This window comes from Zonotrichia albicollis, chromosome W, assembly GCF_047830755.1.
Source record: "Zonotrichia albicollis isolate bZonAlb1 chromosome W, bZonAlb1.hap1, whole genome shotgun sequence".
In the NCBI taxonomy this organism is placed as follows: Eukaryota; Metazoa; Chordata; class Aves; order Passeriformes; family Passerellidae; genus Zonotrichia; species Zonotrichia albicollis.
The window spans coordinates 17,889,750-17,910,267 of record NC_133859.1 but is presented as its reverse complement, the minus strand read 5'-3'; the positions used below and the strand labels follow the sequence as shown (position 1 = coordinate 17,910,267).

Genomic DNA, 20,518 nt, shown 5'->3' with positions numbered 1-20,518 from the left:
GTTCTTTCCTTTAGACATAGTGTGAGAGACTAAAATGGTTAATGCTAAAATCATCAAAGGACTTTTGCCCACAGGAGCAAACTGCAAAGCAGCTGTTCATCTGCAACCACCAAAGCCCACCCCTCCCCAAATATGCCTACTAACTGGAATATGGACTGTGACTGGAACCTGAGGTAAGATAAAGGGGGTACTATTGTCCAATCATCCCAAATCTGAGAAGAATGTATCCACAAGTCATACTGGAAAAGAGATAGGAATGCTGATGGATCAAACATTCAGGGGGCAAGCTGCAGATGCGCAAAGTAACCACCCCAGTGCAGAGGGTGAGCACAGCTGCCACCTCAGGCCACAAACTGGGTGTTGAGCGGGATAAGGAAAGAGACAATCCCTGTGAGGTGGAGTACTATCTCTTTGTCCTTACTCAAGTGAACTGAGATGTAATAACTTGCCTGTTGGGGAAATATCAGAGACATTCACATATAACCTGAAGGTATTCATCTCTGTTAATGGGCCATAATGGGCCATAATGGGCCATAATTGACTCAAATGCCTGACAGTATTAGAAGCTGTGTTAGAAGGTGTCAAAGACTCCAGAAGCATCTTGTGTTCCAAGATCCTCACCAGCCTTGTTGCCCTCTTCAAGCATCAACGTCCTTCCTAAACTGAGGGGCCTGGAACTGGACACAGTACTCAAGGTGTGGCCACACCAATGTCAAGTACAAGGGAAGAATGACCTCCCTGGTCCTGCTGGCCACGCTATTCCTGATACAGGCCAGGACGCCATTGGCCTTCTTGGCCACTAGGGCACACTGCTGGATCATGTTCAGCTGGCTGTTGACCTGTACCCCCGGGTCCCTTTCTGCCTAGGCCCTGTCCAGCTACACCATCCTCAGCCTAAAATGTTGCAGGGGGTTATTGTGGCCAAAATGCAGGACTCTGCATTTGGACTTATTAAACTTCCTCTTATTGGACTCTGCACATCCATCCAACTGTTCCTGGTCTCTCTGCAGAGCCCTTCTTCCAACAGATTGACACATGCTCCCAGCTTAGCGTCATCTGGAAATTTACTAATGAAAGACTCAGTACTCTCATCCATGTAATCAATAAAAAAGATTGGATAGAACTGGCCTCAGCACAGACCCCTGAGGAACACCACTAGTGACTGGCTGCCAACTGGGTGCAGCACTGTTCACCACCACTCTCTCGGCCTGGCCATTCAGCCAGTTCTTAACCCAGCAAAGAATGCTCTTGTCCAAGTCGTTGCCTGCCAGCTTTTCCAGGAGTATGCTGTGAGACACAGTGTCAAAAGCCTTGGTGGAGTCCAAATAGACATCCACAGCTTTTCCCACATCCACCAGGCAGGTCATCTGGGCATAAAAGGAGACCAGGCTGGTCAAACATGACCTACCCCTCCTAAACCTATGCTGGCTGGGTCTGATACCCTGGCCATCCTGCAGGTGCTGTGCGATGACACTCAATATAAACTGTTCCATAACCTTACCAGGTAGCGAGGTCAGATTAACTAGCCTATAATTACCAGGATCTTCCTTCCTACTCTTTTTATGAATGGGTGTCACATTGGCCAGCTTCCAGTCATCTGGAACTTCACCAGTGAGCCAGGACTGTTGGTAAATGATGGAGAGCAGCTTTGCAAGTTGATTTGCCAGCTCCTTCATCACCCTGGGATGGATCCCATCTGGTCCCATAGATTTATGAACATCCAAGTGTCTCAGCAGTTCTCTGACTGTCTCCTCCTGGATAACAGGGGGACCATTGTGCTTCCTGACACCATCTACCAGGCCAGGAGGACAGCTGTCCTGAGAACAAGCCATCTTCCCACTAAAGATCAAGGCAAAGAAGGCATTAAGCACTTTTGCCTTCTCCCCATCTGTAGTTACTAAATTCCCTCCAGAATCTAGTAGAGAACAAAGGTTGGCCTTACCCTTCCTTTTGCTGTTAATATGTATGTAAAAACATTTTTTATTATTCTTTAAAAAAGTTGCCAAATTAAGTTGGAAATGAGCTTTGGCATCCTTATTTTTTTTTTCCTACATGCTCTAGCAATCCTCTTAAATGCTTCCTGAGAGACCTGACCCTCCTTCCAAAGATGATACATCCTATTTTTATTCCTAAGTTCCTCCAAAACCTCCTTGCTCATCCAGGCTGGACATTTACCTTTTCGACTCATCTTTCTGCACACATGAACAGTCTGTTCCTGTGCCCTCAAGATCTCTGTTTGGAAGCACGTCCACCATTCCTGGACTCCTTTGTTTTAAGGGCTGCTTCCCAAGGAACTCTCTGAATAAGTCTCCTAAATAGGCCAAAATCTGCCCTCCAGAAGTCTAATGTAAAAGTCTTATTGATGTTCCTCCTGATTTCACCAAATATCGAGAACTCTATAATTTCATGATCACTATGCCCCAAGCAGCCTCCAACCACCACATCTCCCACCAGCCCATCTCGATTTGCAAACAGGTCTAACATAGTCCCTCCCCTGGTGGGCTCACTCACCAGCTGTGACAAAAAGTTGTCCTCCACACACTCTAAGAACCTCCTGGACTGCCACTTATCTGTGGTATTAAGTTCCCAGCAGATATCTGGTAGGTTAAAGTCACCTACAAGAACAAGGGCTGGTGGCCCTGAAACATTCTCCAGCTGCTTATAGAATAAGTTGTTCACCTCTTCTTCTTGGTTAGGTGGACAATAACAGACCCCCAGTAGGATGTCATCCTTGTTGGCCTTCCCTTTAATTCTTACCCATAGGCATTTGTCTTGGTTTGAAAAGACAGGTGTCTGCTAAGGAAGGCAGGATCCTCCCCTAAAATGAAAATGCAAACCGTCTCACTTCAAATTATTATGATTTTGAAATTAAGGAGCTCTCAGGCAAAGATATTGGAGCAGGAATAACAGTTCTTTATTAGGGAAGAAAATAAAAAATTTAAAAACCCAAAACAATGCAGTAATACAAAATAACCCTGACAGAGTCAGAATACGACCTGACATCCTGTTGGTCAGGGTGTTGGTAGCAGTCAAAATGAAATGGTGGCTGCTGTCTTCCTGGAGCGATAGATGTGGATCTGTTGAAGCAGTAATCCTGTAGAAGGGTGTAGTCTTTCTCTAAAGATCCAGTGTGGCGTAGATGGGCCTGGTCTTCCTCTGGGAATCCAGTGGGAAAGTGTGAGAGTCTGTCCGAAAATCTTTCCTTTTTGCCTCACAATTGTCATGAAGAGAAAGACCACCAAAAGGTTAAAAACTGTTGAGCCAGTTGGGAGGCAAAGTCTTATGCTTATTCAGTGTGTTCACAGGTTTTGTTTGCAGAACATGCCATGCTGAACTCAAAGGGGGCATGCTGCCCTTTCTGAACAATGGATCTGGACTTTCTCCCTACCTCCTGACCTGGCTGGTCTGTGCTCTGGGGTGGTTCCCCCCTCCAAGAGAAGACCCCTCTTGCCTGCCTTCAACCACCATGACAGACAAACAGAGATGTGAGCCTTTTCATCAAGGAACCAAGACAAGAAATCCCCATGCAAGAAACCCCCCTGGCATTTCCTGGCATCTCCTTCCAGAGACTGGGACTGAACACCCCCCCCCCCCCCAGCTTGGGGGAGGTGTGCGCGAAGGGGGAAAAACTGCCCAGAATAAACGCACCTGTGAGCATTGGGCCATGAAAACAATGGAGTGAACACCCCCTCCTTCTTTTCCTATTCTTTTCCCTCCTTGGAGACCTTATTCCTGCCACCCTTCCCCCAACGAAAAGCAGTATAATTTGGGATGCTGTTCCGACCGTGCTTTGAGATCTCCCCGGACATGCCCAGTGAGCTTCGACAGCTGGACCCCGAAAGACGGCGTCACGTTTCGGTAGCTATACCCCCCTGTCCTCTATTTCTCCCTCTTCCCTTATCTTATCCTTTTCTTCCCCAGATTCCCTCACCAACGCATATCAGCTGTGGTTATATCAATAAAATTGCATTTTGTTGATTTGTTACTGCAAACCCCCTGTGCCTTGTTGGTTATTTTTGCACCAAAAAATCATCCTGACACCCATTTACTCAGGCGGACCTCGACAGAAAGGGCTGCTCCTCTGGGAATCCAGTGGAGAAGGCTGCCCTGGTGTCCCAAAATCTCAGATTATATCCAGTTAGGAATGCTTGGCTCCTCCCCCTGGGCAGAGCATCTCACAATGGGATGATGTAATTTTTATCAGTCATGCAGTGAGACTCAATCGCCCATTAACAGAAGATATTTCCGGGAGGGAGGATTGGTTTGTGGAAGAGATAACAAAAACTACCCAATTAGCAGAAGATAACTGCCACACCTCTAACAGATGGCAAATAGAATACACACTTATCTTGCAATCCAGGACAGTATTCAACTTCATCATCATTAGTTTCAATATCCATGGCACCAAAAGCCTCCCTAATATACAGGGCCACCCCTCCACTTCTACCCCCTTGAAGCAAAGCGAAAATTTTGCAGTATAGAAATCCATTTTAATTTAGGTGAAATGTACATTTTTGAGTTGAGCCTGTGGTTAGAAATCATAGTTATTTAGCCAGGCTGCAAGGCCTAAGCTCAGTGAAGTTACTTCAGCGAAGGACAGAGATAAAGGGGAGGAGACAGAAGATGATAGAGAGAGACAGGGACTGCTGTAAGGGCAAGTCAGCCTGACCTCGGAATTCTTTCTGATAAAAAGGAACTAGTGGTAAAAGTCACAAGAAACCCATAAAAATGAATATGTATGAATCTATTGTGGAACTGTATGCATATGTATTTGAGAGGGGGATAAAAAGAGACCTGAAGTTCTCAGAGGTACGCATGCCTTTTTGAGGAGAGTTTTCTCCGCATGTGTCCGGCGCCGTAAATAAACATACCGAGCTTTACAACTTTTATAAAGTTGTGAAGTTTCTTCTTTTCTCCGCAAAACACCCCTTTCCTGTCTCTTCTGAAGAGCTTGTAGCTAACCAGTGCAGGGGTCCAGCTATGTGAGTCGTTCCACCACGTTTCCATGATGGCGATAACATCATAGCTTTGTTGCTGCACCATGGCCTCCAGCTCTTCTTGTTTGCTACCCATGCTGTGTCCATTAGTATACATGTGCTTCAGCTGGGCTACTGATTTCACCCCTAACTCAGGCTTACCTCCCTTGGGCCTGCTTCCAGAGAGCCCAGTTGCATCCCCTTCCCCCTTCAAACCTAGTTTAAAGCCCTCTCAACAAGTTCCGCCAGTTCATGAGCTAAAATCCTTCTGCCCTTAACAGAGAGATGGAGCCCATCCTAGTTCCAGCAGGCCAGGTGCTGTAAAAGTTGCCCCATGATCAAAGAACCCAAAATGCTGCTGTTGACACCAACCCTTGAGCCACTTGTTGATAATGTGGGCTCTGTTATTCCTTTCATTTTTTTCTGCCACCAGAGGGACTGAGCAGAACACTGCCTGTTCTCCTGCCCTATCAACCACTTGACCCATTGCCCTAAAGTCCCTTTTAATTGCCCTTGTGCTCTTCTTTTCAGTCTCATCACTGCCAGCCTGGAGTATCAGCAGTGGATAATAATCAGAGGGCCAAATCAGCCCAGGGAGTCTCTCGGTAATATCTGTTTTGGTTTACAAGACAGGTGTCTGCTAGGGAAGGCAGAAAAGCCTCCCTTTGAACAGAGAATGTAAACTCTATCCCTCCAAATTATTAGAATTTTGAAATTAAGGGGCTCTTAGACAAAGATATGGGAATAGGAATAACAGTTCTTTATTAGTATATATAATAAAGCAAACAAACAACAACAACTATGGCATTGACAACAAACAGAACCAGGAACCCAGTGACAGCCTTTTCGGCTGTGGCACTTTCCCCTTTGGTGTAGTTATGGTCACAGCCGGCAGGGGTGCTCTTAAGCTCCCGGTGAACAGGACAGGTGTGGTGATCCCCACGTGCCTGCAGGGGGTGCTCCAGCACGGGCCCAGGGAACACGTAGCAATGGCGTCATGGCCGAGACGGGAAGAGATGGAAGAAGAGGCTTTGCTTCACAAACCCTGGGGGCAGCTGATCCCGGTGCCCCTAGCAGGACTCCTGGAAGCAGCAGGCTGGAACAGCAGGGATGAGCAGAAATCCTGGGGTAGTGGACGAGAATGTATCAAAACTCCATGGCAATAGCTCGAACCTGCGGGATGTCCTGGTAGGGCAGGGGCATGCGGAGCCCAGCAGCAGAAGAAACATTCCCCACTGTGTTATGGTGGTGGCAGCAAACTACTTTCCCCAAGTTGCAGGTCTGATTGTCCTCCTGTGAAGCCCAGAAGTGAGAGAGCTGCTGCCCTCAACCCCGTCTCTTTTTACCTGCCCCCATTCTCACAGTATCTCTGTCCCCCTCACCCTGATAATAAGGAAGGAACAGAAAAGACCCAACCCCCAACATATCCCATACCAGGGCCCCATAGAGGCAGCAGACCCCCCTGTGGGATGGGTCCAGTTGACATATGGGGCCCTCTGCTCCCCTCAGAAGGGAGTCACCCACTACAACTACCCTTCTTTTCTTTTTAATGTTAGGGTTGGTGATCTGTCTGACAGATGAAGCATAATTGTGAGGCTCACTGGGCAGATAATTTTCTTCTACATCATCTGGCTGACCCTCCTCATCCAGGGCCTCATACCTATTCTGAAGTGACATCTGGGTAGGTGATGGGGGTCAGGAGGAATTTTTATTACCTCCCTGAGTAGGGACTCATTTCCACTCCCCTTCATCCACCAGGTGTTCCCCTATTGCCTGACAGTGGGAAACATGGGAGTCCTCTGACTCCCGGTGGGCCTCCCTCAAGGATGGAAGGGCAGAACTCCACCAATCTATTTCCCTTTCACTTTCCCTAATACTCCTTAGTCTTTCTACTTCCTCCCTAAGCTTGGCCACTAGCAAAAGAAGATCATTCACCTGTTCACACCACAGACAGGCTTCTTCTGCAACTCCCCTTGGTACCACTGATAAGCTCAAACACACCTCACACGAATAGGTGTGGACAGACACATCCTTTTTGGAGGGTTCTATTTGACTACATACACTTTTACTAACTGCAGTTTTTGATTGTGTAAAAACCATTACTAAGAGAAAAAACCAAAAACCAACCGATCAACAAAACCACAACAAACAACAAACTAAAAACCCCGCTAGCAGGAGGAAATTTGTAACTCTGCCTGCTTGCCTTGCCTGCGTGAACTGCCATGCAAACTGCCATGCCACACCCTCAGAGACGTGACACACCCCTCTTTGCCCGCTCCGGGTCGCCCCTCTCCCTTGAGCCCTTTTTTAATCACCTCTCCGCTCAGCAGAGGAAAGCCCCACCCTGCACTTGCATGGGTAATAAGAACACATAATGTGGCTTATGATCCCCTCAGCTGCCTCTCACATGAATGTCCCTTGGATGTGGCCTTTCTGGGTTTGGGGTTTCACAGTTGGGCCAGTATGACTAAGGGAGGATGAGTGTTCACTGCCTCTGACCAGAGGTTATGCCACACACCCAAAACCTCCTCCTTCCCTCCTCGGTGGCGGGGGAGTCTGTGCAAACCCGGCCTCTGTGGGCTGTGGTGTTCCCTATCCCAAACCCAGCCAGGGATGATTTTGTGCTGCATTAGGCTTTCTTGTGGATACCTTGTTGGCTTCTCCCTAGACCTGAGATGACCGAACAATAGTGTCCCCTTTATCTTATCTAGGTGGCTTAACTCACAGTCCAAAGTTTCAATCAAGTATCTTCAAGGAGGGATGGGCTTCTGTGGTTATAGCTCCTTTATACAGTTTTTGCTATAATGGGCAGAACTCCTTCCCAACAATGTTTGGGGCATGAACCATTTCAGTGTCTGACACAGACAAACAACAGGAACAGCAACAACAACAAAACAAAGCCAGAAGTCCCAATAACAGTCTTTTCCTACTCTTGGCAGAGGGCACTGTTGGCTCTTGGCAAGGCAGAGGGGTTGCCGTAGTTCCCCCGCGGCGTCTGGGGTGCTCCGATGTGGGCTCAGAAAACCTCCTGACGTGGTGTTGGGAGCTCAGTTGAGGACGGGAGGTAGCTCTTGTTTGTAAAACTCAGAGGCAGCAGCTGGTTTCAGAAACACCCCAGGTGGCAAGGTAAAAATGTGGGTGTCGGATGGTGGGCGCTGCTGCCTATTTGTTCCCAACAAACCTCTCCTGTAGAAAAGCAGGTTGGGTTAACATTTAGGCAACCCAGTCAAATCCACATACAACACTCACCACAGCTGGCTCAGCGAGAGAGGTTAGAAAGGCTCCTTTTTGCAAGGTTTTATTTCAGCAAAATATATCACATGTGGCTGAAGGGAACCTGGCGAGAGAGAGGACAATTGTGTGGTGCAGGCAGCTTAAGAAGGGGAAGGGGTGGGGTATAGTAGCAGCGATCCCCTGAACAGGGAATAATGAGCTTTGACTCCATGATTGCAGAAGGCTGATCAATTGCTTTATTGTACTACACTATCCTATCCTGTCCTATCCTATCCTATCCTATCCTATCCTATCCTATCCTATCCTATCCTACTATTAAGAAAAACTCATTGCCCTTGCCAGACAGTCTGATACACATGTGGATCCAATTGGTCAATGAATCTAAAACGCCATCACCAGTGTCCAATTAGGAAACCACCCTTTGGTAAACAATCTCCATATGTGAGAGTTTGTCTGAATTTTCCCTCATCTGCCTCACAATCGTCATTGAGGACCACTGAAGAGAAGACCCCCCTGTCTTCTCTGTAGGAGAAAGTCACATGCCACAAGGCCCCGAGACCTGAGAGCACAGTGCTAAATTATTGTTTTCACAGGTGTTGTTTGCTGTATGCTACACTGAGCCCAATGAAGAAGGGGGCACCGTGCCCTTTTTGCAACAATAACCTTGGAAGCTGTCCCACCTCTCGGCCTGGCTGGACTTCTCCTGAGTTCTGGGTGGTCCCCTGCAGAAGACCCCTCTCACTCGTTTTCAACCACCGTGACAGACAAACTGAGATGTAAGAAGCCTCTCCATCAAGGACTGAGACATGAAACCCCCATGTGAAAAGGCCCCTCTCCTCCTTCCAAGGACTGGGACTGAAACCCCTAACCCGGGGGAGGTGTGTGGAGGAGGCAAGCAAACCAAAGCAAGATGTTTGCCTGCAGGTTGTGACCACTGGACCAAGAAAACAATGGCTCTCGTTTACTGCTGAGAACATGGACTACCTGTTACATCTATTCCTTATTGTATCTGTTTCCCCTCCCCCCCCCTGCAATTTCCAATAGAGTTATCATAATAAAAACCTCTGAGTTAGCTAGAGATTTCAAGATCTCCCCGACGTAATAGGCGGATCCTCGACTGGACTGGACCAAAGGACTTCGTCTCTACGTTTGGTAGCTATATCCCCCTCTTTCTCTCTCTCTTTTCTCTCTCTTTCTCTATCTTTTTTTCTCCCTTAATCTCTCTATCGCATTTTGCTCTGTGTGATGGTGTTCACAGGGGTCCCAGGATGGATTGGGGAAGAGACAAAGATCTGGCTCCATGTTTCAGAAGGCTTGATTTATTATTTTATGATACATATTACATTAAAACTATACTAAAAGAATAGAAGCAAAGATTCTCATCAGAAGGCTAGCTAAGAATAGAAAAGCAAAGAATGATAACAAAGGTTTGTGGCTCGGATTCTGTGTCTAAGCCAGCTGGGCTGTGATTGGCCATTAATTACAAACAACCACATGAGACCAATCACAGATCCACCTGTTGCATTCCACAGCAGCAGATAACCATTGTTTACATTTTGTTCCTGAGGCCTCTCAGCTTCTCAGGAGGAAAAATCCTAAGGAGAGGATTTTTCATGAAAGTTGTCTGCGACAGCTGTGGTCATTCAATAAAGGTGCATTTGTTTTGATTATCACTGCAAACCCCCTTGTACCTTGTCAGTTCTTTTTGCACCCTGAGATCACCCCATGAACCATCATGTAACCCGTTCATAAAGACGGATCATGACACCATAACACATTCCACATGTGCACAACAACACGTGCAGCAAATGAAGATAAGAATAGTTGTCTCTGAGCTTTCTCACAGCTTCCCAGGAAAATCCTGGGAGAGAATTACATCTCTCTCTGTTCAGAGAATATGTGATTACCACAGGTGGGAGGCGGAGCTAAGGTCAGGGCAGAAGCGATTGGTCTCCAGGGGAGGGGAGCAGCCACCAGTGTCACAACTCCCAAACCCACCTACCCCTCCCCAGGCATGACTTCCAAATTCGTTTCCCCTGACAGAGCCAATACCGTGGTGAGAGTGCTTGGCCATGTCTTGTGTTTCTTAATTGTCCCTATTCCTAACAGACAACCTCCTCCCCTCACAGTGTCTTCCTTTCTGATGGGAAAAAATTCCCTGAAAAACCCACAACAGGTCTTAACACATAGCACATGCAAAAAAGTTTACCTTCAACAAAGTCATCTTAGACCACCCTCAGTCCTATCCCTACTTGCAATTTATACTCAGTTGTCTATGAGTAGCTGGTTAAACTGCACAGGAGTTTGTTGAGGTATAATGGTGATGAGTGCACTCACTTCCTGCTTTGAGGTAGGATTAGGAGGAAGGCAAAGCAGACTCAAAACTTTAAAAGGGTATAAAGAAAAATTTATTTACGGTAACTAAAAGAAAGAGTAATGAAAATCAGGACAAAACCTTCAGAACACTTCTCCTTCCCCCTACAATGCTTTCTTTCCCACTGACAATGTAAAGAAACAAAATCTAAAATTTCAGTCAGTTTACCACCTCTGGAATAGTCTTTCTTCAGTTCACTTAGGGAGAGAAGTCCCTCTTGTTAATGTTATGGAGACTTCCCCACAAGAAAAAACAGTTCTCTCATGGCTCTCAAATTTCACAAATAGCAGCAGCCCGGGAAATCTGCAGTTGGGAAGTCCCTCCCATTTTCCACAAGCTTTTCCCACAGCTGTGTTTATGAGCCATGTCAACTTATGGAGTACTGTTTTAAAGATGAGCTGTTCAAAGGCAAAGGTTCTCATTATCTATCTCTAAAATCATCTTTGTCTCTAGGAACAGAGATCGTCTCTTCCTGGGAGCACAGGACCACTCTTCTCTCCTCTGTTCAAAGTTCTCATAGGATCACAGCTACCTTAACATGTGCTTACTTTGGCATGGAAGCCTTTGCTCGATATCAATTTGAACCCTTCATCTCCCCATGCTTTCATGTGTTACAGGAAAACAGTCTTTTGTCTATAGCTTTACAAGGGGATTCAGCCCCAAGGTCAAGGCATCTCCTCATCCCTCCCATCTGGGACTTAACTTCTTCACTGACCTTGATGTCTTCATGTTGCTCCTTTACATGCTTGTATCTTGTTTCTTTCTCTCACTCGAGGGAGGATTAAAGCGCTGAAAGGGTTAATATCTTGCCCAGGGCCTACAGATGGTCACTTGACTCTGGTGGTAGCTTTCGTCAGGAACTGTGGCTGGGAGGGGCATCTAGGATCTAATCAGCCAGGCCAGAACTCAGCAGCAGCACACCAGATGGGGGGTGGGCTTCTCCTTCCCCCTGCCTGGTGGTTATCAAAACAATGGGCCCCCAGCCAGGTAATAACTGTCATAGACTCCATGATTCACAGAAGGCAGATCAATAATCTTTATTAAGAAACCCATTGCTCTTTTTCATACCCTAGTTCCCTACAAGTGGACTTGATTGGTCGTTTAGTTAAAACACCATCACCACTGGCTAATTAAGAAACCATCCTTTGGTAAGCGAATCTCCATGACACATTCTACATGTTCCCAATACCAGGTGCAGCAAGTTAAGATAAGAATTGTTTCTCATTCTTTTCTCTGATCTGCTCACAGACTTTCCCCAGAATGATGCCTGGGAAAGTTGTGTTTCTCTCTGTGGCCAGAGAGCTGCTGCCACAGGTGGTTGCGGGTGAACCTCCACGGTGGTAAAATCTTGTTCGAACTGGCCAGGCCCGGGGCTGCTTCTGGGGGCTGGCAGACTCAGCTTGGCCCCGGGCTAGTGGCAAGATGTTAGAAATTGCAGCCATGGCCTTGCCCAGCCCGTGGCACTCCCTCCCTATCCTGGGGTGATGTTATGATGCTTGTATATCCCCATTCATCTGTTCTGTGCCTTTAAGACCGGCACTGAAGAGTGGAAGTTTTGTTTGGGTTTCTCTTATCAAGGACACAGAGGAAAGCGGTACATAAGCCTGTTTTTTCACTTCCAGCTTCAGCTTGCTGCTTTTGCTTGCTCTCTTTTTCTGCTCTTGCTTCTGCTCTGCTTTCTGCCTCTACTTATTAGCTAGTTCTAGCTAAACAGTCCACATTGCTTCCTGGACTGTTTCTCCTCTCCTGTTCCTGTGACCATCTCGAACCCGCTCCGGACTGGGACCCGGGAACACCGAAGGTTCGGCTGCAGCAGCTGGCCCAGCGCCGGAGGGACTGAGAACAGAGCAACCACCCCCGAAAGAGACTTTCTGATTTTGTCATCTTTCTCAAAGCGGTGTCATCGGGTATTGTTCATTTTGTGTGCTGGGGGGTGCGGGGCCAGTCAAATAAACAGGTTCTTTCCACCTCTCTCTGAGGAATTTTTTTTCCCGAACCGGTTGGGGGGAGGGGCCGTGTGGGTTTTGCTTTCTGGAGGGGCCCTCCTTTGCAGATTCTTTAACAAATTTGCCCTAAACCAGCACAAATTTTTGGCGCCCAATGTGGGGCAGGGGAGAGAGTGGAAAAACGCTGTTTTGACTGCATTTTGGCTGCTATTACTCTGTGTTCGTTTAAATCAGCTAATAGCCATGCTTTTTGGATTCATAATGTCTGTTGGGGTGAAGGTTTGCATGCATTTCTGGTCCCTAGGGTTTTTTGAGATTTTAATACCTCTCTGGTCCCTAGGCTTATTTTCGTATCCAGAAATAGCTTTAGTATTGCCCCTAATACGTAGTTTTTACATCAGAGGGGCTGTGACCAGAATAGCTATCCTGCTGGGTTTGGTGGCAATAATGTGCAAGAAGTTTATAAACATGCTGGGGTCTGCTCCAGGTATGAATGGTTCATGGCTATGGTTATGCATCCAGTTCGTTGCAGGAGGAGCAGAAGGGAATGAGGTTTTTCAGCCTCTGCTTTCCTCCTTCTCCTATGAATCAGTTGCATCACTAGTGAAGGATGTTCAGTTTCCCCTCAATGTTAAAGAAACCATCTTCCTGGTATTCAATCTGGTAACCTTCCTCTATACAGCCTGCTGCTTCTCTAGAATGAGGGCTGAGATTTCTAGACGGGCTGATGAGACCCCTGACTCAGGAGTAGACCCTGGTGTGGAAAATCCTAAGTGTTGTGGGAAATGGGAGGATATGGGCCAAATCCTGAAGGAATTCTCTGACCCTATAGTGTGGGATTTTCCCCATGAACAAATTCAGAACCCAGCTGAGGGGGGAAATATCTGAAAGAGAAGTACCAGGATGAGCCTAAGGAGAGGAAGGTCATTGCAGTGAGCTGGGCCCTGGCATATGCTTATCGCACACTGCTAGATACTCTAGGGCAGCAGACAGAGGCAGGGGGGCAGGGAGATAAATCAGCAACTGTCCCAGTGACTCAGGCTGCAGCTAACACTCCAGGCTCGAAGCCAGCATCTAAACCCATGGCTGTTGCTACCAGCACTAGAAGTGGGAAATGCACAGACAAGACCAATCGACCAGTGGATGATGATGATGATGATGATGCAGGAGAAGGAACCTCAGTGCCTCCTGACGTAAAGTCAGGAGTCAAAGCAGCAGATGCAAGATCAGATGCCAATATTGAGTCCTTTTCCCTGAAGGACCTTCGTGGCCTACGGAAGGATTACACTCGAAGGTCTGATGAATCCATAATTCGTTGGCTGGTCCGTCCCTGGGATGCTGCAGGCGAGGCTACCGTTTTGGATGGCACTGAAGCCAGGCATTTGGGATCCCTGTCACAGGATACTGTCATAGACCAAAGAATGATGAGGGGGGCTAACTCTCACAGCCTCTGGGAACGGGTCATAAGAAGTGTAGCAGAAAGATACCTGTGTGCAGACGATCTCTATATGCAGCAGACTCAGTGGAAGACAATAGAGCAAGGGATCCAACGCCTGAGAGAAATGGCCGTGGCAGAGATTATCTTCTCAGATGATGTAACAACTAGGAACCCAGACTTAGTACCATGCACGTCTGTGATGTGGCGAAAACTCGTACGACTCAAGCCACAAGAATATGCTTCTGCCTTAGCCATCATGAAGAGGGATGAGAGGGGTGAGACTGTGCTTGACATGGCAAGGAAGCTCCGAGCATATGCAGATGCTTTACAAGGCCCGACACATGCCAGAATCGCCGCGGTAGAAACACGTCTGCAGAACTTAGAGGATAAGATAGAGGAGAACCATAAGAAGCTTAGAGAGGAGATTAAAGAAGACCTTCTCCAAATTTCAGCAGTACAGATCCAAGGTTCCGGTATCCAAGGCAGACGTTTCCCAGATGGTGAGAGAAGATACACCCCACGAGCTGAGCTGTGGTTTTACCTGCGTGATTGTGGGGAAAACATGAGAAGGTGGGATAGGAAACCTACCGCTGTTCTGGCACGACGGGTGCGTGAACTGAAGGAAGCCACCAGGAGGAAAGCAGCTCCAGTTGCCCGTAGCCGAACGGCCAGGTATGATGATGATGACATGTCTGATCCCCTCGAAGGAACATCCAAAACATACACCCAGGGAAAGAATGATAACCAGGCTTAGAGGGGCCCTGCCTCTAGCCAGGTAGAGGCTAGGGAAAATCGTGTCTTCTGGTCTGTGTGGATTCGTTGGCCTGGCCCATCGGAACCACAAGAGTACAAATTTTTGGTCGATACTGGTGTGCAGTGCACATTAATCCCATCAAGACATGTGGGGACAGAGTCTGTTTCTATTGCTGGTGTGACAGGGGGATCCCAGGATTTCACTTTGGTGGAAGCTGATGTGAGCCTAACGGGAAATGAGTGGAAGAAGCATCCTATTGTGACTGGCCCAGAGGCCCCATGTATTTTGGGCATAGACTACCTTTAAAGTGGGTACTTCAAAGACCCAAAAGGACTCAGATGGGCATTTGGAATAGCTGCTGTAGAGACAGAGGGCATCCAGCAATTGAACACCTTGCCTGGGTTGTCTGAGAACCCATCTGTAGTAGGATGCCTGACGGGAGGAGAGCAACGAGTGCCAATTGCCACTTCCACAGTGCATCGACAACAGTATAGGACCACTCGAGATGCTGTGATCCCCATCCATAAGATGATCCGAGAGCTGGAGAGCCAAGGGGTGGTCAGCAAGACCCACTCACCCTTCAACAGCCCCATTTGGCCTGTGCGAAAATCTGAAGGAGAATGGAGATTGACTGTGGACTATCGTGCATTGAATGAAGTGACTCCACCACTGAGTGCTGCCGTGCCGGACATATTAGAGCTCCAGTATGAGCTTGAGTCCAAGGCAGCAAGGTGGTACGCCACTATAGACATTGCCAATGCATTTTTCTCCATTCCTCTGGCAGCAGAATGCAGGCCTCAGTTTGCCTTCACATGGAGGGGAGTGCAGTACACCTGGAACCGATTGCCCCAGGGGTGGAAGCACAGCCCCACCATCTGCCATGGACTGATCCAGGCTGCACTGGAAAAGGGTGAGGCTCCAGAACATCTGCAGTATATTGATGACATCATTGTGTGGGGGAACACAGCTGCGGAAGTGTTCGAGAAAGGGAAGGAAATCATCCAGATGCTCCTGGGAGCTGGTTTCGCCATTAAAAAGAGCAAAGTAAAGGGACCAGCTGGTGTGATTCAATTCCTGGGAGTGAAGTGGCAAGATGGACGGCGTCAGATTCCTACAGATGCCATCAACAAGATCACAGCAATGTCTCCACCCACCAATAAGAAAGAGACACAAGCTTTCTTGGGTGCAATAGGTTTTTGGAGGATGCATATTCCTGAGTAGTCAGATCGTGAGCCCTCTCTACCTGGTCACCCGCAAGAAGAACAATTTCCAGTGGGGCCCTGAGCAGCAACAGGCCTTTGTCCAGATCAAGTAGGAGATTGCTCATGCAGTTGCCCTTGGCCCGGTCAGGACAGGACCAGAGGTGAAGAATGTGCTCTACTCTGCAGCCGGGAACCATGGCTTGTCCTGGAGCCTTTGGCAGAAGGTGCCTGAGGAGACTCGGGGTCGACCACTGGGATTTTGGAGTCGAAGCTACAGAGGGTCTGAAGCCAACTATACTCCAACAGAGAAAGAAATCCTGGCTGCCTATGAAGGAGTCCAGGCTGCTTCGGAGGTAATAGGCACTGAAGCACAACTCCTCGTGGCACCCCGACTACCCGTGCTGGGGTGGATGTTCAAAGGCAAGGTTCCTTCCACTCACCATGCCACCAGTGCTACATGGAGCAAGTGGATTGCTCTCATCACTCAGCGCGCCCGTATAGGTAAACTGAATCGCCCTGGGATTTTGGAGGTCATTACAAATTGGCCCGAAGGTGAGAATTTTGGTGTCACAGATGAAGAGGAACAAGAACCAGTGACACGTGCTGAGGAGGCTCCTCCCTATAACCATCTGCCCCCAGAGGAAACACGCTACGCTCTTTTCACTGACGGTTCCTGTCGCATTGTAGGGATGAACCGGAAGTGGAAAGCAGCCGTATGGAGCCCCACACGACAGGTTGCACAAGCTACCGAAGGAGAAGTTGGATCAAGCCAATTTGCTGAACTCAAAGCTGTTCAACTGGCCCTAGACATTGCTGAGAGAGAGAAGTGGCCAAGGCTCTACCTCTACACTGATTCATGGATGGTAGACAATGCTCTGTGGGGATGGCTGGAGAGGTGGAAAAAGGCTAACTGGCAACGTAGAGGGAAACCAATTTGGGCTGCTGGTGAGTGGAAAGATATTGCTACCAGGGTAGGGAGGCTACCTGTGAAAGTCCGCCATGTAGATGCCCATGTACCCAAGAGTAGGGCCAATGAGGAGCACCAAAACAATGAGCAGGTAGACCAAGCTGCAAAGATAGGGGTGTCCAAAATAGACCTAGATTGGGAACATAAGGGAGAGTTATTCCTAGCTCGATGGGCCCATGATGCCTCAGGCCACCAGGGCAGAGATGCCGCCTATAAATGGGCACGAGACCGAAGGGTGGATCTAACCATGGACAGTATTTCTCAGGTTATCCATGACTGGGAGACGTGTGGTACCATCAAGCAGGCCAAGCGAGTGAAGCCCCTGTGGTACGGTGGGCGGTGGTCCAAGTACAAGTATGGGGAGGCCTGGCAGATTGACTATATCACGCTGCCCCAGACACGCCAGGGCAAGCCCTACGTGCTGACCATGGTGGAGGCCACCACTGGATGGTTGGAAACCTACCCTGTGTCTCATGCTACAGCCCGGGACACCATCCTGGGCCTGGAAAAGCAAGTTCTGTGGAGACATGGCACCCCTGAGAGGATTGAGTCAGACAATGGGACTCATTTCAAGAACAGCCTTATCAACACCTAGGCTAGGGAACATGGCATTGAGTGAGTGTACCATATCCCCTACCATGCACCAGCTGCAGGAAAAGTGGAGAGGTACAATGTATTATGAACAAAAATTTAGTTGATTATTTTCTGTTAGAAAAAAAGCTACGACTATTGCTGGGCTGCTGCTTATGTTATGGTAATTACGGGTCGTTGTTGTTAATACTTGTTTTTGTCTTAGTAAAAGCCCTGGCTGGGGTGAGGTAATGGCCCTCCTCCAAGACAGTAACGGGTGGGGACTTTCCCAAACAGTGAGAAGAAGAGACCTGGAGGGGGGGTTTTGCAAAGTGACTCCAGGACCAGCATGCTGTGGGGGACTACAGCTCCAAATGCACAGAGAAAACCCCAAAAACAATGAGCCAAATAAGAATTGAGAGACTAAAGTGATGTCTGGACATGAGGAGCCGATTGCTGAGCCTGCAGAGATGTAGAGCCCCCCTCGCCCTGAGTCGAGAGTCGTCCCAACGCCAGGACCAAGCTGGACAGAATCAGGGAAACCAAGATCTGACAGGGACATCACGCCCTAAAGGCTCCCACGAGGACTGGATTTCCGGCTCTGCCCCTAGTGGACGGAGCTGCGCATATCCTCCTCCTCTGAGTCGCCCTGGGAGACGCGACGGGGACTGCAGCCCTGCCGAGCCGCCCAATTCTGAGCTGATCACTTTTAATAAAGGCATTAAAAAGGAGAAGAAGTCTCCTGGCCCTGTTTATTTCACAATGGACGACTAATAACCCAGTTGAAAGCTTTGGGTGGGGGATCTTTCAAGAATTGGGAGCAGCATCTGGCAAAAGCCACCTGGTTAGTTAACACCCGAGGTTCCACTAACCAAGCAGGTCCTGCCCAGTCTGAGTCCCTGAATGTAATAGAAGGAGACAAAGTCCCAGTGGTACATATCTGAGGTTTGTTAGGGAAGACTGTGTGGATCAATTCTGCCTCGAGTACAGACAAACCCACTTGTGGGGTTATCTTTGCTCAGGGACCAGGTTGCACATGGTGGATAATGCAAAGAGATGGAACAACACGATGTGTACCTCAGGGAGATCTGATTGTGGGGTAAGAATGATATGGAGATAAGGGGTGGAATGTCCTGGGGTGATGTTATGATGCTTGTATATCCCCATTCATCTGTTCTGTGCCTTTAAGACCGGCTCTGAAGAGTGGAAGTTTTGTTTGGGTTTCTCTTATCAGGGACACAGAGACAAGTGGTACATAGGGCTGTTTTTTCACTTCCAGCTTCAGCTTGCTGCTTTTGCTTGCTCTCTTTTTCTGCTCTTGCTTCTGCTCTGCTTTCTGCCTCTGCTTATTAGCTAGTTCTAGCTAAACAGTCCACATTGCTTCCTGGACTGTTTCTCCTCTCCTGTTTCTGTGACCATCTGGAACCTGCTCCGGACTGGGACCCGGGAACACCGAAGGTTCGGCTGCAGCAGCTGGCCCAGCACCGGAGGGACTGAGAACAGAGCAACCACCCCCCCAAAAGAGACTTTCTGATTTTGTCATCTTTCTCAAAGCGGTGTCATCGGGTATTGTTCATTTTGTGTGCTGGGGTGGGTGCTGGGCCAGTCAAATAAACAGGTTCTTTCCACCTCTCTCTGAGGAATTTTTTCCCGAACCGGTTGGGGGGAGGGGCCGTGTGGATTTTGCTTTCTGGAGGGGCCCTCCTTTGCAGATTCTTTAACAAATTTGCCCTAAACCAGGACACCATGATTACCAAAGTGCACAAGAGATTTATAGTAGATTCAAAAAAAAAAAAAAAATTGTGAGTTCATGCGAGCTTAAAATTTAAGCTCGATCAAAGAAAAAGAGGGGGGACTGTTATGAACAAAAATTCGGTTAATATTTTTTTTGTGAGAAGAAGTTACAAAAAGGCAGCCAGATCACTGTCCCTGCCAAAGTTCTGCATGTTTTGTTATGGTAATTACGGGTCGTTGTTGATAATGGTTGTTTTTTTATTACTAAAGGCCCTGCCTAGGGCGAGGTATTGGCCCTTCTCTGAGACAGTAACGGGTGGAGACCTTCCCGAACAGTGAGGAGAAGAGACCTGGGGGGGGGGGTTATGCAAAGTGACTCCAAGGACCAGAATGCTTTGTGGGACCCCGACTCCAAACGCTCGGAGAAAACCCCAAAAACAACGAGCCAAATAAGAGTTGAGAGACTGGAGTGATGTCTGGACGTGAGGAGCCGATTGCTGAGCCTGCAGAGACGCTGGAAACCTTCGTTGTTCCACACCCTGTCTTCAAGAGCCCCCGGGCCAGGTCTGGGAGGAAGCGAGACTCAGACCAAAACAACATCTGAAGGGGTCACCATGCCCTAAAAGCTCCCACGAGGACCGGATCCCCCGACTCTGCCCCTAGTGGACAAAGCTGCGCATATCCTCCTCCTCTGAGTCGCCCTGGGAGACGCGACGGGGGCTGCAGCCCTGCCGAGCCGCCCAATCCTGAGCTGATCACTTTTAATAAAGGCATTAAAAAGGAGAAGAAGTCTCCTAGCCCTGTTTATTTCATTTGCTTTAACACCTCAGCAGGTCAGAGAAATCTGTATTTCTAGGTAAGAAGAGTGTGGCATAGTCCAGGTAAAATTTTGCAAAATTTCAGGAGAAAGTGTGGGGTTTTTTGTTCATTTTTATGCAGCACATGAAGCTTGCAGATGCTGAATGATAATCCTCACTGAAGTTACTCTGAGTTTAACTGTTCTGTTTTCTTCAGGGACTACTATGCACAGGATTTATGTGTATTTCGGGTACAACCTACCGCATTGAAGAGTTAACAATTACTCTGTTCCAAATAATTGTCACTATTTAGAGAAGTGGTGAGCTTTTCTTCCCTGCATGTTTCCTGACTGCAGGAATAGAAGGATGCTTTTTTGTCACGGGATTCATGTTGTTGCAAGACCTATGGTGTAAGCCAAGAGAGTTTTTTCTTCTCTGGCAAAATCATATTTGTTACTATAAACTCTTGACAGAGGATGCTGATCTTAAAGTCCTGTGTAAGTTGCAGTAGGTAAACAAAGGTGTT

At 48.0% G+C, this 20,518-nt stretch overlaps 1 pseudogene; it reads left to right on the top strand.

Annotated features, from left to right (window-relative positions):
* The window catches only part of LOC141725202 (E3 SUMO-protein ligase PIAS2-like), a 73,176-nt pseudogene that overhangs the window by 19,234 nt on the left and 33,424 nt on the right, over positions 1-20,518 (top strand).